Source organism: Hippoglossus stenolepis, chromosome 1 (assembly GCF_022539355.2).
Source record: "Hippoglossus stenolepis isolate QCI-W04-F060 chromosome 1, HSTE1.2, whole genome shotgun sequence".
Lineage (NCBI taxonomy): Eukaryota > Metazoa > Chordata > Actinopteri > Pleuronectiformes > Pleuronectidae > Hippoglossus > Hippoglossus stenolepis.
In genome coordinates, this window is record NC_061483.1 from 28895763 (window position 1) to 28920811 (window position 25049).

The 25049-nt window shown below is 41.3% G+C and overlaps 1 protein-coding gene across 5 annotated transcripts in view; it reads right to left on the reverse strand.

Moving 5' to 3' along the window:
• The window catches only part of znf536 (zinc finger protein 536), a 216072-nt gene that overhangs the window by 140238 nt on the left and 50785 nt on the right, over window positions 1-25049 (reverse strand). The gene's annotated exons all lie outside the window — the stretch shown is intronic.

Sequence of the window (25049 nt, forward strand, 5' to 3'; positions counted from 1 at the left end):
ATACAAACTATCTTAAACACACATGCACAGAGAGAAACACACACCCCACCGCCACAACTTGATTTCACTTTTAATTACTACGTGTTTGTACGTCTCTTTTTTGCCAAATTTATTTCATATAACGAAAATATCAAATCCCAAATTACCACTATAAATCTGAGGAGCATCATGAGAAGCGGGAGATTGGGTTTAGGGGTCTGAGTTAAAATAACTGTCTGTCTAATCATCTGCACAACAATATTTGCTGTGAGGCATTCTAAATAGATTATCGCTAGTCCATCTGTGTCATCATTGATTTATAAAGCATTAAGCTGCTTGGAGAAGAGATAGGGCCTTGCCTTCTTTGCCGTTAAAGGGGCTTCTTGTCGAAATCAGGGGCACAGCAATGGAACAACTGTGGCACTCGTCTAACCTCCCCTTTAATCGTCAGGCGAGAGGAAGTGAAAATAGGACGGGCGTATCTGTGTTTTTTTCTAAAAGGGAAGTATGAATCCAAATTTTCTGCATCTCTTTTTGTTTGGTGATACAAAGAGACTGGGAGGAGGGGAGGAAGTACAGAAAAAAATATACACACAGAGAGAAACAAATAGCGCACATAAACACATATGCACATACACACATGTGAAAAAAAAACAAGGGACATCATTAACATATGAATGCTATATGCAAATGGTAGGGAGAGAGCAGATGTTGTTGCATTTAATTGACCTATATGTGAATTGCATCCAAACCTTTCACTGTGTTTTCTGGGCCCACTGAGTACGGTTTTGACTGGCTTTCTAGTACCACTCAATACACGAGCAAGGAGCACAGTGATGTTAGCGGTGTTTAAACATAAAGAGGGAGATGAGAAAAAATACAGCAGAGGAGAATACAATTCTTGTTCCTTACTGATGAGAATCTCTGCCAACACTGATTACCAGTACTTACTACTGGGAAAATTTAATTTGAGTTCAATTTTATAAGTAGTTTTATCTCATGCTATGATTTGGAGGGACTCCATTCATTTGACAGCATAGTGGCTACTTTAGAGATATGCATATACTACAGATAGAATTGGCCCAGAGGCAGGGTACATCTTGGACAGGTCGACAGCCTTTCACAGGGCTCACTAATGGTTTTATTTTAAGATTCTTAAGATTTTTAAGATTCTGATTCATTTGGTGACACCTGTGGTTACTGCTTGTAATGGCAGCAGCGTTTTATTACTAATCAAGCGAAATCCTATCGCCTCCTGTTTAAATATGAGGAAACGTAACCGCTGCATTGATGCTATTCACTGGCAACATTTCCACAGTCCACAAAGTTCTGCATTTGTATTTTCTACATTGCATGTGTGCTTAGGTTTAAGCAAAAAAATTAAATTTGAGAAAGACGATGGTGAGAAAAAAAATTGTAATAGTATACTTACATATAGTGCACTTTTGACTTTTCCACTGTTTAATCAAAATTCAAAAAATGTTGTTGCAACAGGTGATTAATAGCTTGTGTGTGTATGAGTGTGGGGGGGCACCCTGTCCTAATAATTAGGTTATTAATACAACTAAACTGAGAAGGAAAATATGTTTTGAAGGAAACGTTATTGTTACAAATATGTTCCAACTGAAAATACCGATAAAATGTTACCAGTGGACATATTTGTTTTCTGCCAAATTAGGGAAAGGTTGTGGTCTGGTTTAACATTAAAAAGCACAGCAACTTCATACACTGTTTTATAATTTAAGCAAAAGCATTATCTTTAAATGTCTACTTGAAGCACTTTTGATACTTCAACTTATTACCACTGACAGGGCTGTGGATGTGAGCCCCGGTCTCGTTCTCATCGGTGTGACAGTTTTGCACTTTGCACGCCCACCATCCACTCCAACAACCTCCAGGCAACTCGGCTGCGGTTACTAACCGGAGCTTTATTCATTCAAAAATATTTAGCTTCTGAAGATAATACAGCCAGCGATTACATGTCCTACAAAAGGTGTTTTCTGTTTCAGTTGAGTTGCATAGAAACATGTTTTCCAGAGGACAATGTCGGGATGGGGGCTACAGTGACGTGTTCTGCTTATTCACTTGCAATACTGTTGGTGCACTAAGCTTTAACTATTGACCACTGTTGTATTTACTCAGGAAATGAGTATCACACATATTAATTTAATGCTTTGAGTTACAAAGAGTGGCCAAGTCTCTCAGGTACAGCCAGGGGTGTAACCTTATCTTTGAGAGGTCCTCCATTTGTACTCACCCAATCATTTATGAATTCAAATATTTTATTTTTCGTAAGATTTCTCCCACAAATGTTTTACACCCATTCACATGGCAGTGGAATTAGGGAGAATCCGTGACATGCCCATTAGGAAAGAGAACCAAAATATGGTAATAGTTGATTACATGCTGTCTATCTTAAAAATAAATAAAAGATTTTTCATTTGATCTATTTCATTTAAAAAATGTCAATATTAACTTTGCCCTCTATAAATGCTCATCCTACTTTCAAGGTACCTCTTTTAATACATATTTGCTGTTTCAAAAATGTGCACCTAATTTTTAGGAGACATTGTCGGGCCCATTTTGTTTTGCCCATTGTAAGTGAAACTTGCACATACCCTGGCTTTGATCTTCTGTATCATGTTCACATTTCCTGTGAATCCCTTGTGCATGGATTTGCAATTTGAATACTGCACAGGAAAGGCAGATGTAGCCAGTTACAATGAAACATTTTATATATAGAATTTAAATACACCTACACCTACTGAATAGAGGTTGATGGACCCTCTGGCGGAATCTTTACTTTGTTGCATTATTAATTTGACTAAACTAAAAGAGTAAAGAGGACAACTGGATATCTTAGGCAGCCTGCCAAGGCCCTGATAGAAGGTGATTTTGAAAGTCTATTCATCTGTAGCTTTATCAAGCCCCCCAACTAGATTTGATTCTGCAGCCAGCAACAGATAGAGAGCGAGGGAGAGAAAGAGGATGGAAAGTCACACATTTTACACTGCAATGTTTGCATGGGTGAGCCATGAAAAACACAGATGCTATTTTCATCTGGGCCTCTGCCTTTCTTTTTTTTTTTTTAAATTCTTCTCTCCCCACCACCACACCCCCACCTCCCAGCCGCCGCCACCGCCGCCAATCTTTGGGAATGTCATTAAATTGTATTAAATAGCCTTTTGTCCAGGGGGCAAGGACCACCCGATATATGATAATACATTAAGGCCCCAGTGTAGCAGCCACTGAGCCGAGACCATCTTAAGAACAAGCATGGTGTGTGCCTTTGTGTGCGTGTGTGCATGTGTGTGCGTACGTGCGTGTGTGCGTGTGTGTGCGTACTTGTGCATGTGTACTAAAAAAGTGGACGGTAATACTTGCAGAAGACGCTGGTGACAGGAAGACGAGGAAGAGGCAAGTTAAGGGTAGAGGGACAGAAAGAGTGAGATAAAGGGAAAGAGAGAGGAAGCGAGGGAGAGAACGAGGTGGTGTGGCTGCCTGCCTGCGCATGTGGCTCTCTAACAACTGTGACACATACTAATAGAAACATACCTAATAAATTACAAGCTTTCAGGGTCTGGCAAGCTGACATTTTCTCTGTGCACGGGACAATTTCATATCTGCGCCGCAAAGTCGAGGGGCTGCTGGACCAAATTGCATCACACAGAGATGCCAGAGGATTAGCATAAAAATTAACACTTAAATTTCAGCTTATTGTCAACCCCACTCCTGCACCGGCTGCCTCACAACAATCAATTCCTCTTAGAAATCTGATTAGATTCCATGACGCTTATTATCCAAGTCATGTCTGCCTGCCCCTTCACTAACACCCCCACACACACACACACACACACACACACACACACACACACACACACACACACACACACACACACACACACACCACTGCTATAGTCAGAGCACTAGCTGCCGTGACTGCCCACACCATTTGTTTAAATGGAATTAAGGAGGAAATAAATCTATAGGTGTGGCATTTCTTTTGACACATGATGGCTCATTCTCTTTCTGGGTGTTTGTCATGTGAATTTGTGTCTTTTGCGTGCACAGAAAATCCATCCTGACATGTTGATATTGTACCTTTTGCGAGACAAGTTAATTCCAATTCTCTGGAATGCTTTGATGAACCGATTGCTGTTGGTCAACCATGAGATATGAGTGGTTATTATTCGCCTTTTTTTCTTTTCTTTTCTTTCAGTTAGAAGAATGAGCATTATATTATCTTAAGTATTTAGATTCCAATCTCACTGATTCGTGTCAGTCTTAATCTACGGCTCTATGTCTCTCTTCATTTCCACCCCCCAACTCTTTTTAAATGAACTTGACTGCATCTCATCCATCCTCAAGAACACACCAGTCACAAATGCTTTATGTTTATAGCAGAGAGCTGGAATGATGTAAAAAAAAAGGGAAAAAAGAGATCTCATGAGGCTGTCGCAATGAAATATTTGTCAATAACAGTTTCTGTTGAAGCACATTGCACAAGTATGTACTAAAAGCACAGCACACTTTGGGTGGCTCTGGTAAGACTCTTGATTGTTTAGACAAATGGCATTTCATCGCATCCAGATGTCTTTAAGCTGTGCTCAACCACCAGCGCTGCTTTCCAAAGCACAGGCTGAATGTATACAAACATCTCCTCATAACTGCATTCCTCATCTGGGCCTGCAAGCGTCACCGCACTCGTCACTGAGCTTGGATGACAGCCCGCGGTGAGGAGAGTTAACATTTTGATATTTAGGGTTTTGAGGTAATCTTCACAGGGGCAGAGTCTTTCACTACAACAGGGGATTGATTAGTTTGTCTGAGTCTGAGGTAAAACACATCATCCTGCCGAATCAAGTACGGAAAAAAATTAGACTTTCTGAAGGGGTTAAAATCTGAGCAGATTTCAAAGCGACAGCAGTTATCATGAATTAAAATTGCAGGATAAGGAGAGGCCTAAGAGTGGAAGGGATTGTGGATCAATCCTGGCCCGGACAGGCGTTATAACATAACACTGGTACAAAGGGTCCAGAATAAAGACGCCCACAGGGTTGAGAGAGGGAGAGAAGAGAGAGGGAGAAGGAACAAATTGTCTGATGTTCTAAGTGGATAACAACAGCTCCTGCTATGCAGCAGCAGAGGCGCAGAATAATTTAAACCGGCTACCCGGCGACCCCACCCCTCCTTCCCCTCTCTCACCCCGTGGCCACCACTCCATTCTTATGTTAACACGGCTAAAGAGGAGTGGGCCACCCAGCAGCAAAGAGCAGAAACTTAAGTCCATCCTTCAGGAAAAATAATCCATCTCCCTGCCTCTCTTTGCGATGTAACTTTACTCACTTAAACACACACACATACCGCTGAAACAGATACAGGGGGGAGAGCACCAGCACATTTACTGTGCCTTTAAAGCATATTACTTTTCAGACAAGAGTTTGAAGAATAATAAACCCGGTGCTTAACTGGGCTATTTTCCCTTTCAGTTAATGCCACGCAAAGGCAAGGCGGGGGCGAGAAAAATTCATAAGTCTTTAAATGCAGAGTAAACACTGCTTTCTTTGTTGATTGTAGAGCTCTGTTTTTTGTGTGTGTGTGTTTTTTTTGTGTTGATCTTGCCCCTTTCCCCTCTTTCTTCCCTTTTTTGTCTGTCAGTGTATGAACCAGAAGAGCTGCTGTTGTGTTTGGTCTCCAAACAGCTCATGTGAGGTACACACCTCTGTGACATTTTATAGGTTCAAATCCCAGAGAATGGGAGAGAGTCATATTTTACACCAGTGGTTTATTTTAACGGGCGCTTGTAATTAACGCAGCATGTCCTTTATCTCCCAGCCATCTATGCCAAGGCCTTCATTTAAACAACTTTATTGTGAAATGTTTGCGTTCTCAGCATTCGGCCAGGGCCCACACACAGAATATTATTTCATACTTCAAGGGAAGGGTGGGGGAGTGCGTAGGGGGGAGAGGGGGTCTTTGGAAGAGTTTATGCTTTGAGCGGTTATTGTTTTTGATTACAGCAAGACTCCTTTTAAAATGGATCAAGCCTCGGTAACCTTACATACACACATATGCACACAAACACAAGAGTCTCACACATCCACTGACTCACGCTGAAGTTGTGAGAGGCTGGAGGAGAACCTGTTTACAGAAGGTCTGTGCGAACCTGAAGCCTTTTCCCGGGCCAAATGTACAATCTCAGCATGATTTACGAGAGTACGATCACACTATTTATGTCCAAATGAGAGCACTTGTTTAATGCCGCTGCTTGGGGGCTTCTTTTTGGAGTGTGGTGTGTTTGTGTTCTTGCAGAGTTTAATGGAATTTGATGGGGAGATTGCGTGTTTACACGTTGTCAAAATTACCCAGAGTTAACACAGCACTCAACCTACACAGGTGTTTCTCGCAGGCTAACAATGGAACTTAGAAGATCAAACTGTGCAATGTGAGTGTCCAATCAAATGCCACATGTTCAGTGTGCTGTTGCATTTTATAATTTTGTAGAGCAGACCTCCTGTGCTGAACATATGACCACAGTCCACTGTGAATTCACAATAAATACAGTGTTCTTATAAAGAACCAGATTCTAAAAGTGAATGGCTGAACTGGTGTATGCTGTCAGCACATTAGTAGCAAAATGTCTACACATTCCTGCACTTCTGATTGGCCTTGTTCTTCCTCTGTATGTGACGGCATCTGCAGAGTTTGAGGCTTGGCAAAAGACAGATTATATTGAAACCAGACAACAAAGCACATGTTTATCTTATCTTTGGGGTGAGATATACACGAAGGATAAATACGTCTTAAAACCGCTTTCAAGCTACATTATGGGTTTTTTAAATGAGAGTGCAACCAATGTGATTGTATGTAATATTCAAAACGGTCCTGGTCAGCAGTTCTCTGACCTTTATAAAACAGCAGATATTCTGTTCTTATCTTAAAATAATAATAATAATAATAATAATAATAATAATAATAATAATAATAATAATAATAATAATAATAATACAGCACCCATGCTTAAAATATAATATCTGTAGTTCCTTATGGTACCACTGCATTATCATTTCAGATGTATCACAGATTCCCTTGCGGATGCTAAGTTAAGTATATTCTGCTTTTAGCACACAGAGAAGATTGACAGCAAAAACATGCACGAGAGGGAGAGACTCATGATAAAGATTGTGAGCAAGGGAAGCTGCAATGCTGCAGCCTCCTGAGCCACCAAAAACACTTCAACACATGGATTTCAATGGAGGGTTAGTTAGAGGGACTCTGTGACTGATGCCTTGGGCACTGCCATCTACAAAGACTTCACACACCACGACCTACAATAAAAGAGGAACGCACAGCGTAGACTCGAGGATTGAAGACAAAACAACTTGCAGTTGATACTTTAACACACTGTACAGCAGCTTCATCCTTCTGAAATCTGGCTACGACTTTCCTTTTTAATCCATATCCAAGTAAAAAAGGACCCAATGATCACTGAGTTACAGTAGATAGGTGGGCCACACTTCACCCGTTCTACATCAATGGGCAAGAAATACACTGCTTGGACTAAAGAGCCAACTTTCTTTGCCTGCAGAAAAAGTCACTGTAGTGTTATTTCCACCAAATGAACAACATCTGAACCTCATTTCTTTCTCTGTTCCCTGTTGCATCAGTAGATGGACCAACAGACCAACTGATAAATTCAAGAAGGAAGAACAATCCAATCTCCTAAAAACGTGCTTCATGAACCCCACCTCCTACAAGTATTAATAAAATTAGGGCTATACATCACTAAGATTTGTTTCATTCTTTTTTCATATAGATTATCAAGCAAAACATTATTGAACTGCCAAAGTTTTCATTGAGGTTTGGCTTGTTTTCAGGTTGACAGTAATGTTCACGTACTATAGTAAACAACCCAAATTATACCTCCAAGCTAATGCATGATAACTACTCTAATGACAACGGTAAAGTTATTTTTCTTTTCTTTTCTTTTTTTGGCCGAAGGCAAAATCTTGGAATCTCAGAGCCTGACTTTTAGTTACCTCCCTCTCACTCGCCCAAGTGTCAGGTCTGCAACCGCTTTTATTGATTCAGACATCTTCATCAAGACAACAGGACGACTCGACAAAGTAGAATGATTTTATCTTGAAGAAAGGCATGAAAGGCATGAGTGCTCACTCTACGTACTTCTCATCATCAAAATATGACCTTTCAAATAGTCTGTCAACTTTCAATAACAGATCCCTAACCAGTTTCTTACTGGACCGCCTTAAAAGAAATTGTGTTTGTCCAATTCGAGATTTTTAAGAGTTACATTTTTGAGACAAATTATCTCTTCTCAAATTCACATATTTACGCAGAGAGGAGACAAGACCTTACAATGCTTCTACAAAAAGCTGCACTGTATGAAATGCTTGGTGAAATCATCATGATGGGAAACACATGAAGAAACATTCTTATTTTCTCTGTGGATCCAATTGAGAAAGGTGGTGTCTACAACACAGCACAGCATTTTCATTCTGAAAGGAAGCCTTGGTGGTTGACCCATGTCCATCTCTACACTGTATGTCAGTGCTGCTGGCTACATCTGCTCCCTGCGATGTATAACCTTACTTAAACTTGAGCCTCTGACCACACAGGGCAAATATGTGAGCAGGTGGAATATTTAAACAGTTGTTTCTTATTAGTGGAGCTGCTAGAGATGCATGTTTTGGGGGTCAAGGTCAACAGGCAGAGCCAAAGAAACAGTTTTACACCAGACTAAATAAATTTAAGACTTTGTGTTACAGGGAATAAAAGAGGAGCTAGCTTACGTTCTAAAACATATATACTGTAAGTTATCAAAGCTCGTTAACTAGCCTTATGCCTTATTCATAATGATTTATATTTTCAATGTTACAAGTTTTTTTTTGCAGGTAATATTTACAATGAAAAACCTGTGGCTTTTTAACAAGTGTGTGCATTAGTGAAATATGTATCTTTTCGGGTTCACCATCCCCATTGCTTCTTTTTCTTTCCTTCTTGCATTATATTCATCAGGGTTCCTCTCAACTTGTCTCCCTCTGCATCCTCCTCCACCCTCTCTCAGTCTCCTCCTCCCCTCTCCTGTATGTTGTGGTGTGAGAGGCTATAAGGGGATAAAGTGAGGCGCAGACACTTCTTTAGCCCAGCGGAGGCCAAACAGATCGAAGATGGAGAGCTCCTAGCTGCTGGGTAAGCTGTACACCATGAACTCAGATGGTCTCCCTCCTTTCTTATCACCTTTCCTTTTCCTTCATATCATTGCCCCTCTTTCTTTTAAATTTAATCATGTGCTCCCCTTCTCAATGAAACTGATATGTTGGGCTGGAATTTTCATCACTTTTACACTTAAGACCAACAACTGTCAGACAGACACACTATGGACTCCAGGATTTTTCTAACTGTTCTAAAACAAACTCAAGGTAGAAGCATTGCTACCAAATTAATATATTTTTAAAGTGTAATTGGTTTACACTTTTTAAAGTCATAACATACGTAACCCAAATATACTGTCACACACACAAACACAAGTGCCCTCCAGTCCAACAAGTAGGGGTAGTATTGGTCGTACCTGGTTATGCCAAATCCTCAACTGTGTCATTCAAACCTTTTCAATTTTTAATCACCAGCTCCAAAATCAGAACAAGTCCCTTTACTGCCAAGCACACACACACACACACACACACACACACACACACACACACACACACACACACACACACACACACACACACACACACACACACACACACACACACACACACACACACACAACTGCATTGTGTTTACAGGAAAGAATGCAAAACACACAAATACACACAGCTGCACAGCTACCCACAATACTTCAAACACCCTTATCCCTCCATCTCTACACACACATAAATGTAGATACATACACATATACATGCACGCACACACTTACACACACAGACCTCCCTCCATCACAAGATATAAAAGCACAGATGTAAGCAACATAGCACATTTCTGCAGACGATTCAAGCCAGGGACATAATATTAAGATCTACATGCACACTGAGACTGTGTTTCTGTGATTGTCTGTGTGTAAGAAAGGGAGGCATATAAAACCATGTGTTATCACCTGGCCCCGTCCTGTGCCCAGCTCCAGTCTGTAGCCAGCTTTGACCTTGGGCTCTGCCATATTCATTACATCATTAAGTTACCTCTTCATTAACTTTTCATTGTTTATGGAGAAGGCATCGGGAATGAGAAGAGATGGGGGTGAGGTAATGGTGGGGGCTCTATCAAAAAAAATCCTTATCCATGGCTGGGCATCTGGGCCCTGTTCTGCCTGCCTGAGCGTCCCTCCCCTGCAGTGCGAGGGGGGGTGTAAGCTGGAGATTAGACAAGAGGTTTTGTGGAAGGTTGCTGATTTGATTCTCCAAACTGAAACACTAGGAAAAGTGGGTGGGGGAATTAAGGGAAAAACACTCTGTCTCAACGAAAACTGCCCTAGTGCCCTTGAACATGATACTCGACCACCAGCTAGAGGTCGCAGGTCCACTTACTATTCGTAACCAAGAACCAACCTTGTATGCAAGTCAAGCAGGGCCCACATTACATTCTAATCAGGTTTGGTAGGGCCCCGTTTGACTAATGCAGGCTTTGCATCTGTGTATGTCTAATATCCAAATGGATCCAAACTCTCATCCCTGATCACATGGTGCTTCATAATCATTGATTGATGAAAATAAGATGAGTGTGTGCACTGTGATTTTGTTTTGTAGGGCAGGCACTGCTGACACAGTTCTCCAAACAGCATTTGGTATGTTGTTGTGTTGTTATATAACAGTATGTTGTAGTTAATGCCCAAAAAACATACAGTATGTTAACATTCAATTGACCAAGCCATCCAGATGCCATAGGAATTATGACTGGTGTTTGTCAGGAGCATAGGTGAAAAGACTGAGATGTTATTATAGGGCTGCAAAATCCACGGCTGGAGTAGGTTTGGTAGATAGGTCAACAAAGACACTGGAGCCCGCTGTCCATCAACATTCGTTTCTTTTGATGTTGGCTGTAGTTGTTAAGTATCCTCAACGAAGTAATTAGTCTTTACTTGCTATTCAGGCTCATATTATCATTATTATATCCCTTCATAATCTGTTTTCCAATTTGTGTTTCGTTAGTGATCATAAAATTCAATAAATATATTCTAAGTGACATTTTTTTTTTTAATTTTGAAGAAACTTGGTGTTCCTGCAGCTTTCCATCACAGATGCTTATCAAATAGAAGTGTATCATGCGTCTGTTGGGGTCGATCACATTTTGAATTGGGCATAATTACAAATAACTGACTTGGTCTGACTATCTCCCATTTCTTTTGGATAAGATGTGTTTTTTGTGTCTTCTTTGGGACCCCCATCTGCTCTAGTATTGTAATGTGTAACTCCCAGTGAAAGTGGGAGTAACTATGTGGAGCAGGTCTGTTACGTTTGATTCGAACATTTGAATATGAAATTTACAAGAGAACAAGCGTGGCAGCTTTAGCTCTAGCACTTGTGGAAATAAGCACTTAAAATAAAAAATACCCACAGTTTTATGATCTGTTACCACGAAACATCATCTATCTGAGATGTGTTTGTGAACATATTTGCGTGTACTGGCCTCGTAGCCACCAAACGCTGCTGAGCTTCCGCACCACTCTGGCTTTCTGTCATTAGCGATGCATCGCCGCGACCGCAGGCACAGATTGTGTGTTTTTTTTTTTTATAAATCCTTGCCAGCCACCATCTACCATTGCGGGCCAATTATAAATGGCAAATCACTATAGAGCATGGCTCATTCACTCTCCCCCCTCTCGCTCTTTTTTACGGCGATGCCTGGCCAGGTTCCACTGCTTCTCTTGAATAACATGTGTAGATGGCCCTTTGTGTTACAAGCTGCTGGACACTTGTTAGTTCACACTTTGTCTTTGGCCGGGAAAGAGACTGATAGACATTTATACTTTTTACCTTAAGCTTTTTTCAGACACTACAATGTGCGCTGCTAAATGTGTAATCCTTGTAATGTAAAATGAAAGCTCACACTTCACGGCTGAACTATTGAACAATAAAACATTAAAGATGATTAATCAGTCTGGAAAAAACAAGAGGGGAGAAAAAATAAAACTCTCTTGAGAGACTTTAAACATGCTGCAGAAGAGTTTGTGCAGATATCAAAAATGAATTTTACCGTTTACCTTCAATGATTTCATTGGAAAAGGTGTCTTCTCTGTATTTTTGTGGATTTAGATTCAAATAAGGGCAACATCGCTGCCAATCTGCCAAAAGTTGTACATATGGGTGTAATTTAATTATTCTCTGGTACTTTTCTAAGTCATTCTTGTTTCCAACAAATGGAGCATTTGTTTTTGTTTTTTATGAGCTGGGAAACCATTAGCACAATTTTTGTTTTGCTCACATTGAGCGACAGAAGATTTTGTGGCATTCGTTTTTTCAACCTCAACCTCTGTGACTATATGAAAAAAAGGGAATAGTCTCAAAATGGAACCCTGAGGGACACCAGACGGGACACTAACAAAGGTGATATGTGGTTGTTAATGGAGATACAGAACCTCCTGTTTAACAGGAAGAATAGAACAATTTCTACCCAGTGCCTTAATCTGTCTAAGAGAATGCTGTGATCAAGTGTGTCAAAGACAGCACTAAGGTCTTCAAGCACAAGGACTGAGTACATCCTGTCTTCGGGAGCCATTAAAAGGTCATTAGTCACTGAGATGGACGATCTCAGTGCCATGAAGCTTGTAGTTGTCGATAACCTGTACTTGTTTCTGCTGTTAAAAGCAATGGCATGGATGTGTTTTTTCTTTTTGTTTTAGATAAGAAGTAGCTTAAGTCATCCACCTCAAGGTGTCAAGGCATCTCTTTATAAAACCACACGCTCACAAAAAAGGTGTCTCCCAACAGCAGGCAGAGCATCAGAGAGAACTTACGTTGTGAGTTGTGAGATGAGATGGATTTTTGTCTGTCTGACAGGTAACATCCAACCTGTTTTCTTCTCTGTCTCAGAGAAAGTTGTGCCTGCCTCACAGCATTACTGTCAAGCGGATCTATAATGGCAGAATTCTGACTTCCTTTGGTCGTGTTAGCCTTATGGCTTTATTCACAGGAGGACCATTTCTAAACCTGGTTCAGTTCAAGGGTCAAGTGTTGCAAAAATAGTTTAGGCTATGAGGTTGGCATGTGTAGACAGATGAGACCTCTTTACTATCCAATATTATAATTGACTAATATAAAGGAAACACTGCATATTTAATACTCTCTCAGTCAAATACTGAAGCTACAATATTTCTGAACAGAAAACTAATACTATGAGTCTGCATAAACTTTTCAGAGACAGAGTTTTCAAATTGCATTACTGTATGATTATGCATGTGAGTCTTTTGTGTATTGTGCTGTGGTTTTCTTGTTTAGTGTGACGCACAGCATTCACCTCAACTTTACAAGTGCGAGCAGCATTCAAAACATTTCAAAACAGATGTGGGTGGTTGCTACAACTGGAAATATGAGTTGGTGTATAAAATGCAGAGGTGACAACTTGGATCAATAGCGTTAGCACTAGTGCTGACTGTACAACGTGTCGTCATTAGACCACACACAGACTTAGCACGCACCAGCAGCAATGAGTGCAGCCTTCGCGATCTGACGGAGAGCACCACTCGGGAAGTGAGGCGCTGCGCGTGTGTGAGTGCTTGTGAGTTTGTGTGCTGTGCACGTGTGTGAGAGAGAGAAAGACCTCAGAGCCCTAGGGATAGTGTGTCACATAAGCTCCATCACAAGGCTGCTTTATTGGGCCTGGCATGGGTCAGACCCCTACTGTCATCTTCAAATATGCCCGCCACCTGCTCACACATACACACACAAACACGCACACACATCCATATGTGTACACACTCACCACATGCACACATACACACTGATGCATACACAAACCAGCACACATGGCTCGCATAGAATTCATCTGGTGTTTTCTTGTAATTGCAACAAAAACACAAAATCTGGACGTGTCACGTTCATTTCCCAGGACCCCAGAGTGGAGGGCTAATTTCAAACAGCCTCCCCCTCTCACTCTGCAGACCTCTGTCTTTTTATTTTTTTCTCATCTTCTCATCTCAGAGGCAAAAGAAAGGCAGTCTTTTATACACCGGCCAGTTTTGCAGACGGTTATTTGCTTAAGAGAGGCAAAACTGACTGAAATTCTTTATTTGTCTACCCAGAGAGTGTCTGTGCCACTCAGCCTTCAGATTCCACATGTCTAAGATATACGCCCAGGCCTACGTTCCAGGGACTCAGCTGCCAATAATATAAATTAGCAATGCAATAAGATTTGAAATGCCGCCACAATCAGTCCCGAATGCATAAGCAAATCAGTCACTTTCTCCCCGCATTTACAATACCAGTGTAGTTTTTCGTAATCATTTCAATACAATACGACTTAGTACATATGATAAACCACACATGATTTATACATGTGTATACTATACATAGAGTGTGTGTGTGTGTCAGTTTAGTTTATGAGCACATTTTGTTTTTGTCTTGATCTATTCAAGTCTGTTTTTTAGCATTTGTTGAATGTGAATGCACTTATTTGCTTCTTTGAACTTTAAAAAAAATCTGACCGCATGTGTAAAAGTGAATGGTTATTTAAGCGTATACAGGGTCTGCTTGCCCCCTGTCTTTTCTGTCTTCTCCCTCACGAGCATAAATGTGATTGTGTGCATGTGTGTGTGTGTGTGTGTGTGTGTGTGTGTATGAGTGTGAATCAGTATGTGCCTGTTCTCTTGTGTGCCTGACTGTGTGTGTGTGTGTGTGTGTGTGTGTGTGTGTGTGTGTGTGTGTGTGTGTGTGTGTACGCGCGCATGTTCCCTGATGGAGATAAGTCTGAGTGGTTAGGAGGGAACAGATGTCAGCTGGTGTCGGCTGCCAGGAAGACTGAACAAAGCCAATCACGTTGCCTTCCTGTCCAAAACGCATGGCAGAGGGAGACCTGCATCTAACAACAATTTGTGGCATTAACTCTGAGCATGCCACCCTGGCTGCGTACACACACACACACACACACAAACACACACGCGTTTATCAATATATGCATCACCATCATCTTGTTTGGAATATATCTTGTAAACAACTGGTGGAGATATGAAATATTGCAGGGGGAGCTAACAAAATGGCGTCTGTAATATGATCTACCCCTGTTGCTACAGTAGCTTAATCATTCATAAGCCTGTACAATGGCAGGACGGGCTGGTATTACTGAGTTGCCACTAGGTTCCTATGTCGCTTTATTTAAAAAAAAAACGTAAGTGTTTCGTCATTAATTAAATCAGATGCTGTGAATTATGTTTTTTACAGCAGTAAAAACATTTAACTGACTCATTGCTTCAAATAATAAATCCCAGAGTTACATTTACACACTATCTATCTTATTGAGCATTATTTGTTACCGATGCCATTGATTCGCACCTTGAGTTCAGCTGCAGTTTCATTGTCCTGTTTCCTTTTGTTGACCGGCCTGAATGACGATAAAGTTCATTTTCACTTTGCGCAATTTTCCATCTTTCTCCTCTCCCCTTAATTTCCTTTGGTCTTCCTTAGAATCTCTGCCTCTTATTCATTCCCATCAAACGCAACAATGCTGTATTAGCAGTAAGTTCCTACATGCACTGAGATAAGAAGTTAATTTGGGAGAGAAACACAGATCTTAAATCTTTTTTGAGAGGAGAGTGATTCATGTAGAAAAACATATTCACTGTGTACCATAAACAATAGGGAGTACTGAGAGAAGCGACTAACACACCCACGCATGCACAAAGAAATGTCTACAAGAAAAATATCTAAATTATATTTCAAATTATGACATGTGTCCTAAATGTCATCTACATTACAATTTTATTACACAAATGTAAAATGTTATATCTGCAAAGCTTTAATCTGCATTTGTTTGTTCAAAATTCTTTTAACACTGATAAAACCAAAAGAGGCCTTTGTCTCGAGGCCTTTCAATCTCAATGACAGTCTGAGCGTCTGTTTTGTGGAGGAGTACTGTTGTCCCAGTAGGGCAGGCAGGCAGTCACACATGGGCAGCAAACTCAAGGACTGAACTGTCTCAGCCAGCCCGGATGGGCAGAGGGCTAAAATGGATAGCTCTGGGACTGAGTGGGCCAAAAGCACAGAGGTGACTGGCAAGACCGAAGCCGACTGAACCAAATCTAAAGTCATGTCGACTGCGTCTGATTCAGTCCTGCATGTTGGCCTAGTCTTCGTCAACAAGAAGAAACTTTCCGATCAGTGAAGAGACAGAAGGAAAAAAACTGAAAAGCAGACACGAGCAGAGGTGACAGAGTAGGCATCCAAATATATATATATGTGTGTGTGTGTGTGTGTGTGTGTGTGTGAGAGAGAGAAAGAAAGTCCATGTTTGTGTGTGGTAGTCATCATGGCATCTTTGCCTTGACTGACAGATCCTTGGGGATTGTGTGTTACAAATCTTCTGACCTTTGACCTCCCCAATGAGTTGTAAAAACCACACTCCATTTCCCTTAAGACGTTAACAGCCTGCATAAGTGGTGAGTGTGTGTGTGTGTGTGTGTGTGTGTGTGTGTGTGTGTGTGTGTGTGTGTGTGTGTGTGTGTGTGCGTGTGTGTGTATTTGCTTCTGTCTATTTGTGCACGCTGTGTTTGTGTGTGTGCATGTGTGTGTGTGTGCATGCTTGTGTGTGTGTGTGTGTGGTGTAACCCTGAGGTTAAAGAGCAATCTGCAGCCAATTAAGCGCTTCACTAGGAGGGCCCTGCTTCCATGAATGAGAGGAATGCTCTACAAGCTTATAGAGAGGGACTTGACTGAGAGTTTTGGAGGCAGTATACAGTACCCATGTGCGCGCGTGTGTGTGTGTGTGTGTGGCTATATGTCATGGTAGAGATGATTACAGCGCAGGTTTGTGTGCTGGTAACAATTAAGTGTCAGGGAGCTAATGTAAGAGTTTAAAAGTTCACCACATGCAGAAGACTGGTTTTAAACTGAGTGGAGAGTTTGGAAGCTGAATCAACATGTATTAATAGGCCTTTTCCACAGCAGATGATTTGACTTGTCATACACCCCATTTAAACCCGACAATAAAATGCATTTTGGGTGATTTGTAATTCGATGGAGCTTGACCACATGAAAGTATGGGTGCAACTGCACTAAAGACGCAATGAGGATGGGTTGTGATCTGATCACATCAAACACAAGTTCAAATGCAATTGTGTAGTAAACTCACATTCAACAATTATGTGGACTGAAATACATCATCACATCCGTCTGTTCCAAACCAGCAAGGTAAGAGCACCTAGGCAGTTAGCAGCCAAGCTAGTCCTCTTGTCTGATTTTGATTGGTTTCAACTTGATTAACACAGAGTCAAAGAAAGTAGAGTATGTAGCGTGAGGTTTATTGAACTAACATATCACAATCAGATCGCTATGTGGACACTGGAGACACATATTAATACCAGGTGTAAATTACATCATATTGAGATACAATCTGGATATGGATTCACATTTTAATGCAAGGTGTAAATAGAGTCCTATTGTCAGAGAGGAGGTGTTAATAACATTAATAATGTATTTAAGTGTACCAGCATTAATGATAGTGTCACACTATAGGCAGCATTCACAGTAAGCAGCTAAATGGAATCCAGCCATCATTCATTTTATTATACTCGTGCTCTTTCTACCGTGTCAAAACATGTCATTGTGCCTATTGCATATTGTGCTAGTCAAACCAAAATGTCCTTGAATGCATGTTTGTTTGTATTTTTGACACTCTGTTCCGATTTCGTAAAATATCTGATTAATCTGAACAGTTCTACTAATAAAGCTGGTGGCAATAAAGTAAATAAATGATAGGGCAGGGAGAAGGTGGGGGGGTGACAATCTGATTAAAAAACACCAAGCTGTGCAGTCACCCCTCAGATCAATAAAACTGACAGGAGAGGAAGGTAAATCAGCTAAAGTGAGATAAAAAAAAAGAAAAAGTTAAAGTTACTTCTACAGTATGTGAAAGAGATTTTTATCAGGAAAGACCCACGGCATGTTTAGATCTGGAAATGGAGGAGCTTCCATGAACTGCAGGTGATTTACTCTTCAGTGAGTGTGAGCGTGTCAGATGCATATAGAAAAGATAAATGTAGTCATTTATTATATGAAAATTACATTCAAAGAAAAAAAAAGTAGGTGCAGCAGAGTCAGGGGAGGAGGCATAAAAGCAAGAGGGCAAAGAGGGATAGAGGGAGGAAGGGAGGAAGGAGGGTAGGCCCGATGTCCATCTTGCTCTCCTTCTCCTGCCCCCCACCTGCACCTCCTCCCAGCTGCCCTTGCCATCCATCAGTGGGTGAGCAGAGAGGATCAGGGCCCAGAGTAATGAGCCGTAAGCCCCCTTACACGTGTTGACGCGCTGCTAAATAAGATCCATTTACCTAGGCTGCCGCCACCACGCCCCACTGCCGACTGGAGGAGAACGCACCCCCAACCCCCCAACCCCCCCCACGCAAACACACCTCTTGTCATACACACTCGTGCACACTCGTTGTTTTCTGTGTGTGAGTTTACCTCTGTTCCTCTGCAGCTAGTAGTGTCTCTGTAAATCTGCATGTGTGCCTTTTAGTTAAAGAATACCGGCGTGTTTGTGTTTTACTGTGTATGCATTAATAACAAAACCAAGATTGTGAGTGTGCGTGTGAGTACGTACATGTGTGAGGTCGAGGTAAAATCTAATGTTGTGTTGACCTGACTCTGTTTGTAAAGTGACATTATGGGGACAAAAATGTTGTCCGCACAATGGAAATCAGACATGCTACATGGCCATTTAAAGGTTCATAATGTTAATAAACACAGCTGTATTAACAGTAACAATGGCATCAGTTTTGCAAGTACGTAGAAGCTTTACATAAAAAGCCAGGTATGAAAATGAGGTGTTTCAGTGTCTTCAGGAGCAGAGATATCTGTGGGAGAGAAGGACTCACTTTGCCACAAGCTGTGGCTGTCGCAACTTAATTTTTACAGTACACACTCAAGGATGTGTGTGTGTGTGCATGCCTGTGGGCAGGGAGGACGGCATGGTGATCCAGTTACTCAAGACAGACAGAAGCGATTGTTCTCCAGTTACAGAGTTTTCTCTGAGACTTGAGGGCATCACTGTCAAGTGTTGAGGCCATCAGGGAAGTCTCGCGTTAGACGATTACACTTGATCTGGCTTGTATATATGTGTGTGTGTGTGTGTGTGTGTGTGTGTGTGTGTGTGTGTGTGTGTGTGTGTGTGTGTGTGTGTGTGTGTGTGTGTGTGTGTGTGTGTGTGTGTGTGTGTGTGCGTTTATGTGTATCACGGGAGGGTGTCTACAATGTGACCTCCACTGTTGTAGCTGGGCAACATTAAGGGTCAATTGCGATATTTCAAGGATTTCATAGTTTTTTGTGTTTTAGTTTTTTAAGTTGTCCAAAATAGGTGATAAAGCTGCTTCTCACTTTCAACTGGGATCATAGCTCTAAGAGACGCAGATTCTGAAGTCTAAAATGAAGTGGAAAAAATTCTTAACCCGCTTCAGAGGGAACAATTTCTTCATCGTCCTATGTCCCTAGAAGCATCACATCAACCTGTCAAATGATTGGTGAAAGCAGTCCATCCACTATGTGGAACTGGTTACAATAGTAAATGGTGTGTGTCATACTCTGCCCCTACGTGAAAGCCACCCAGTGTATGGGAACAAACACTGTGTATACAAAGCATTGTCACAAAACAAAGGAGGAGAGTGGTAAGAGACACAGAAACAGAGGGGGATGGAAAGAACGATGTAAAATTAATGTGAAACTGAAAAAGGTAAAAAAAAAAAAGTCAGACAAAGAGAGAAAGAGCCATAGGAAAAAAAGAAAACAGGCAGAAAAAGGGGACAGATGAGTGAGCAAGGCTTTAGTAGCGCTGTTGGGGTGAAAGAGAATGCCACTATTAATGAGATGTCTATTTTACCCACCAGCTCTCTGTCTCTCTCACTGCTACGCCTGTTTTCCTCTGGCCCCCATTATCAGTGCACTTGAACCCGGGGATAACAATGAGTTCACAGAGATTGAGAAGTGCCGAGGCCTTAATTGTATGTATTTAGTCACGCAAACAGAGGCAATGGCCTGAGAACGCCTAGTTAGCCAATGACATCATTTAGCCACACAGCCACTTTAACTCAATAGGGCTGCTGTGGCATACAGCTCTCCGTCACTTTACCCTGCCCCTGCCTACCATCGCTCTGCGTCTCTGTGTTTTCCCAGGGAAACATTCCCTGAATACTGTTACTCTTCCATCGCTGCTTTTTTTGTTGTTTTTTTCTTTCATAAGTTCATGTACTGTTTTCACACCTTGTTTTTGTTTCATATTAACTCGATTCAACTAGCTTGTACACATTTTATCTACATTTAAATGCAACCAATGTAAATATCCAGCACCAAAAACTCACTTGTGTCTCTCTTTGTCTTCCTGAAATGTAGAATCTGAAATGTTCATGTATTAAATGTCATTGCTTGAATTAATCAATTTAAACTGTTAAGTCAAACTAATTTCAAAATGTCAGAAAGTAGCGAAAATTGCCCATAACAGTTTCTCAGAGCCCAGGGTGATACTTTCAAATTGCTTGTATTGCCAGGGCAACAGTCTAAAACACAAAAAAATAAGACGTACAGTGATTTAAGGAGGATAAAATTGTTCTTCATTTAGAATCTGGAACAGGCTAATTATTTGGCATTTTTTACTTGATGAACAATCAATATTTTTCTGATTAACAAAACTGTTGATTAATGTTCTGTTAATTGACTTAATATTTTTTCCAGCTGACCCTTTCAACAGTATTCAAGTCAAGACAGATTTTATGTATGATTTTGAATATTTAATTTTGACTGTTTACATTTCTGCAAGTATCGTCAGATAGAAAATGACCTCTTGCTCTCTGCTAGTGTGTTTGGATGACTGTGAGTGGATGTCCTTGCGTGTATGTGTGTGTGTGTGTGCGTGTGTGCGTCTGTTTGTTTGCATGCATACTTTTGTCGATCAATGGTGGTTGCTGGCAGTCACAAAGATGATGATGGCACCGAGATGTTAGTGCGCCTCACTTGCTCGGCACAAAGAAGGGTATGTGTGCGTTTCTTTGTGTGTGTGTGTGTGTGTGTGTGTGTGTGTGTGTGTGTGTGTGTGTGTGCGTGTGGAAAGGAGGGGTCCTTCTCAAGCAGGGATGTCAGCACTTGAAAAATCAATCACCATCTGGGCTCATTTCATACAAAGGACAGAGGGAAAGGAGGATAATACACAAAACCCCACACATATAAACACACACTTCTTGCATCTTTCATTTCATGCAAAGACAACAGAGGGCAAAACTGCACAGCAGCGAGGTGCCCCTCTTGTCTCCTGCCTTTCTGTTCTAAGTGAACACTTCACTCCTCGCCTGGATCCTGCTGCTATAAAAGCAGGTGCAATTTCCTTCTCTGTCCCACACCTCTGCCTGACAATTTTTTGGGGTTATGGTTAATGTAGTGAGCAGCAAATGTACAACTGAGGAGATAAGGGTAAAAAAACATCGGGGGTGTTTTTAGAGGAAAGCGTTGGCCAAGCTGGAGCCTATCTAAACCTTTCGGCCAGTGCTATGGGAACACACTGCATCAGGGCTGGTGTGCAAGGTCACCCAAAGCAAACGGGGATAAGAGAAAAGAAAAGCAAAGATTCATCTGCTTGAGTTAGCACCTCAGGTCAATGGGTTTACCTCCTATTCACCACAGAGCGGTCCTCATTTACAGATGGTGCTTTTAACTCACTTTCAAACCTGGTTTTCAACTTCACATAAGGCAGTTTTATATGAGAAAAGTAAATGTTTTATGCAAACAAGATTTTTTTTTAAGTCTACACAAAAAGCATCAGAAGTTGAAAGCTTGTGTCTGTATGTGTGTGTGTGTGTGTGTGTGTATGTGTGTGACATGATTTTTGCTGCAGCGCTGCCTCCTTTCAGTTGCACAGCTGTGTGAGAAATACCAGTGGCAGAGGCTGCTGAGGCAGCGAAAGCATTTAATACTCGACAAACAGTTATCTAAGCCCATGTCCAATAGCTAGACACCACTGTAATGTGACCTACATACAAAGTGAATAAGATTTTTTTTGTATTTCAGTGGGGGTGTAGTGGGAGGCACAGGGTGGGGGTTAAGGAGAGGATGTGAACAGAACTCATTCAAATGTCAATAATAAAGTGGCAAGTATTTCTTTTCGTTCCCCGATTGCCTCCATCTCTTCCCCTCTTTTTCTCCTTTCAGAGCAAAAGAGAAAGTACAGTATAATGTAACAGAACATATTGTGCACTCCTCTGCTTTGAACTCTCCTTCCTCTGCTCATTTTACCCTCTGGAAAGAGGACTTTCTCTTTCTCTCTCTTTTTTGAGGAACTAATGAAATGACAAGTAGAGGAATACAAAGGTCAGTGCATGTGTCTCAGGGACGTTGCAGAGGGCGAAGCCTCCAAAACTCAGATTTCACAGCCAGAACAGTGTCTGCTAACTGTACCATATACATTTTTCCTCATTATGAAAAGTTTTAAGGTGATCTAAATTAATGGTATATGAGGATTGGATCTAATTTAATGCATTCTTTTCTCACTCTAACATCATCTGAGTTTTGACCGTGGTTCTCTACTTCTCTATTTAACTTCTTTATCACCACACGTTTGAGTTTCTTCCTATTTTCCGGGGCCAAGCATCGAGAAGGACACTGTTTCAGCTAGTTGCATGGCACAAAATTAAAAGCCCATTATGCATAATTTGAGGCAGAAATGGACAGATTGACTTCAGAACAATTTTGATAGGTTTGGTCCCAGTCTCAGCCTAAAAATTGATGAATGAATAAAAGCATGCGTGCGTGCACACAGACACACACACACACACACAGGCACACACACAGTCAATCTGCCTGGCCACATCAACAGAGCAGGTGTCCTTAGTAATGCACCATCGCGCACTTGGATCTCTGCATCTCAGAACAGAGGGAGGGGGGAAAGTTAGAGAAAGAAAAAAGGGCAGTTAGAGGAAAGACATGAGGGGAGAAAGTCTTTCTTGAGCTGCTGTATTCCACAGCAGTGGTGGTATGTTTATTTGTATGTTTGCTAGTGGCTGGAATTTGGAGGAATTAAGAAGAACTTTTGCCAATACTAACCCAAGCCACAGTATATGTATCTGTCTGCCTCAGACACGAAGCACCAGTGAAACTTACTTGAATGCACCTAATTTATTTGCTCGAGAATAGCAGACTCCTACACTCGTTATTTTGGGGAATGATCAAAAACATCAAGATGATGTATTTTCGGTATCCATATGAGAAATATTTACCAGAAAGACAAGCCACAAGCCCAACTGAGGAGAAACTAAGCAGAAAGAGATGTACTTAGTAAAGCCATGCCTTTGCCCCCTGCTGATTCTCAGCTACATGGTACATAAATAACCATTATGAATCACGCTGTTTGGTCTCACTCTGCCGTCGCTCAAACAAGATCCAGTTTCCATTTAGCCGCCATGGTGATGAGCGGGCCTCCTGCAAGGGGGCACCATTTTAAGGAAAGCAACAAAATAAAACAAGTTATGTGTTTATCTAGTGCTTTAATTTGCTAAAATGTAGAAAATCCTAGTAACTTTACCCAGTTCAAAAGATCACATTTTCAGCTTCTTGGTGTTTACATTTCAATCCGTCTGTCTAATAGGCTTGTATCCAGTCTGAAGCTACAAGAGGGCAGAGGGTGAGCCACCGACAAAGCAGCCATGCAGCCGAGATGAAAAGACAAACTGCTGCTCAAATAAGACCATTAGTTTGCTCAAAAGAAGAAGGCTTAGAGGTCTATTATCATAAAGAATAAGTCTCTGACATAACAAATCTTGTAGTGTTAAGGTTTGCCCAGGTCAAATGTAATAAAATGCAGTTAAAAACAATCAATACCCCAATCAGGAATGCTCAATCATATCATTAGTAGTGCCATTGATGCATGTCTGTCTAAGGAGTTTGTTGCCTTTCCTTCTTGGCACGAGTTCAGACGCAATGTCTTGGGTGGTTCAACTTGCATCAGCCTCTGTAGCCAAAGAGATTACCCTACACAAACTTTATCCCATGCCAATCTATCCTTAGACTGGGCATTTTAAACCTTGTAGCAAAAATCAAGCCTCCATTCAGGGAATCTCCTTTGTAGAACTTAAATACATCCCAATGTGTCCATCAACAAAGGCCTCTACCCGTCCTCCTCACTCTCTGTGACACTTTAAGTTTAGGATTGTTCACTGGGCCTGTGGGTGGGTATTTCATTCTTTCCCATTCTTCCTTTATTTTGCTCCTTCTTTAGAGCATTAGAGCAACCAGCCATTGAACTACAACCGCTACTATAAAAATTCATCAGGATTAAAATGACCTCACACACAAAATTAAAGTTCCCCAATGTACACAATAAGGGCCTGTATCTTTTTTAAGACATTCTCAGCTTCCTTGGGAACAGGATTGTTTCTTGACAAAGTGGTCTCCACTCAACAATGAGCACCTTTCAGACACACATAGGGACTGCCTTTAGAGCTGCGGGGAGAGACGGATTTCACATATCAATCAAAAGACTGGGGTGGTAGTGGGCGGAGGGTGAGGGGAGTTGAGAGTGGTCCTTCAAAAACCATGAACAACTTCGAATGGAGTATATGCTTTTCTCTGTTACTGCTACTATTCATAATAACAGCAGACACAGGAGGAATGGAGGGGAGGGGAGTCCTCTTCACACTATTTTTTTGTGGACTTGCTTTCCCTTATATGGGGACTGAAGCATGGTTCCTCAAACTGGCCCTGAAATAATAAGGCTGTAGTGTACACCGAAATTGTACAACATGGCAAAAAAAGTTGCTTTGTGAAGAGGCCAAGAGGCCGCAGAGTACCCAGACTGTGTGTAAGCTTTAATGTTGGTGTTGTTGGGTGGACGGGTGGGTGGCAGGTCTTGGCTCATTCAATATTACCTGTGTGATG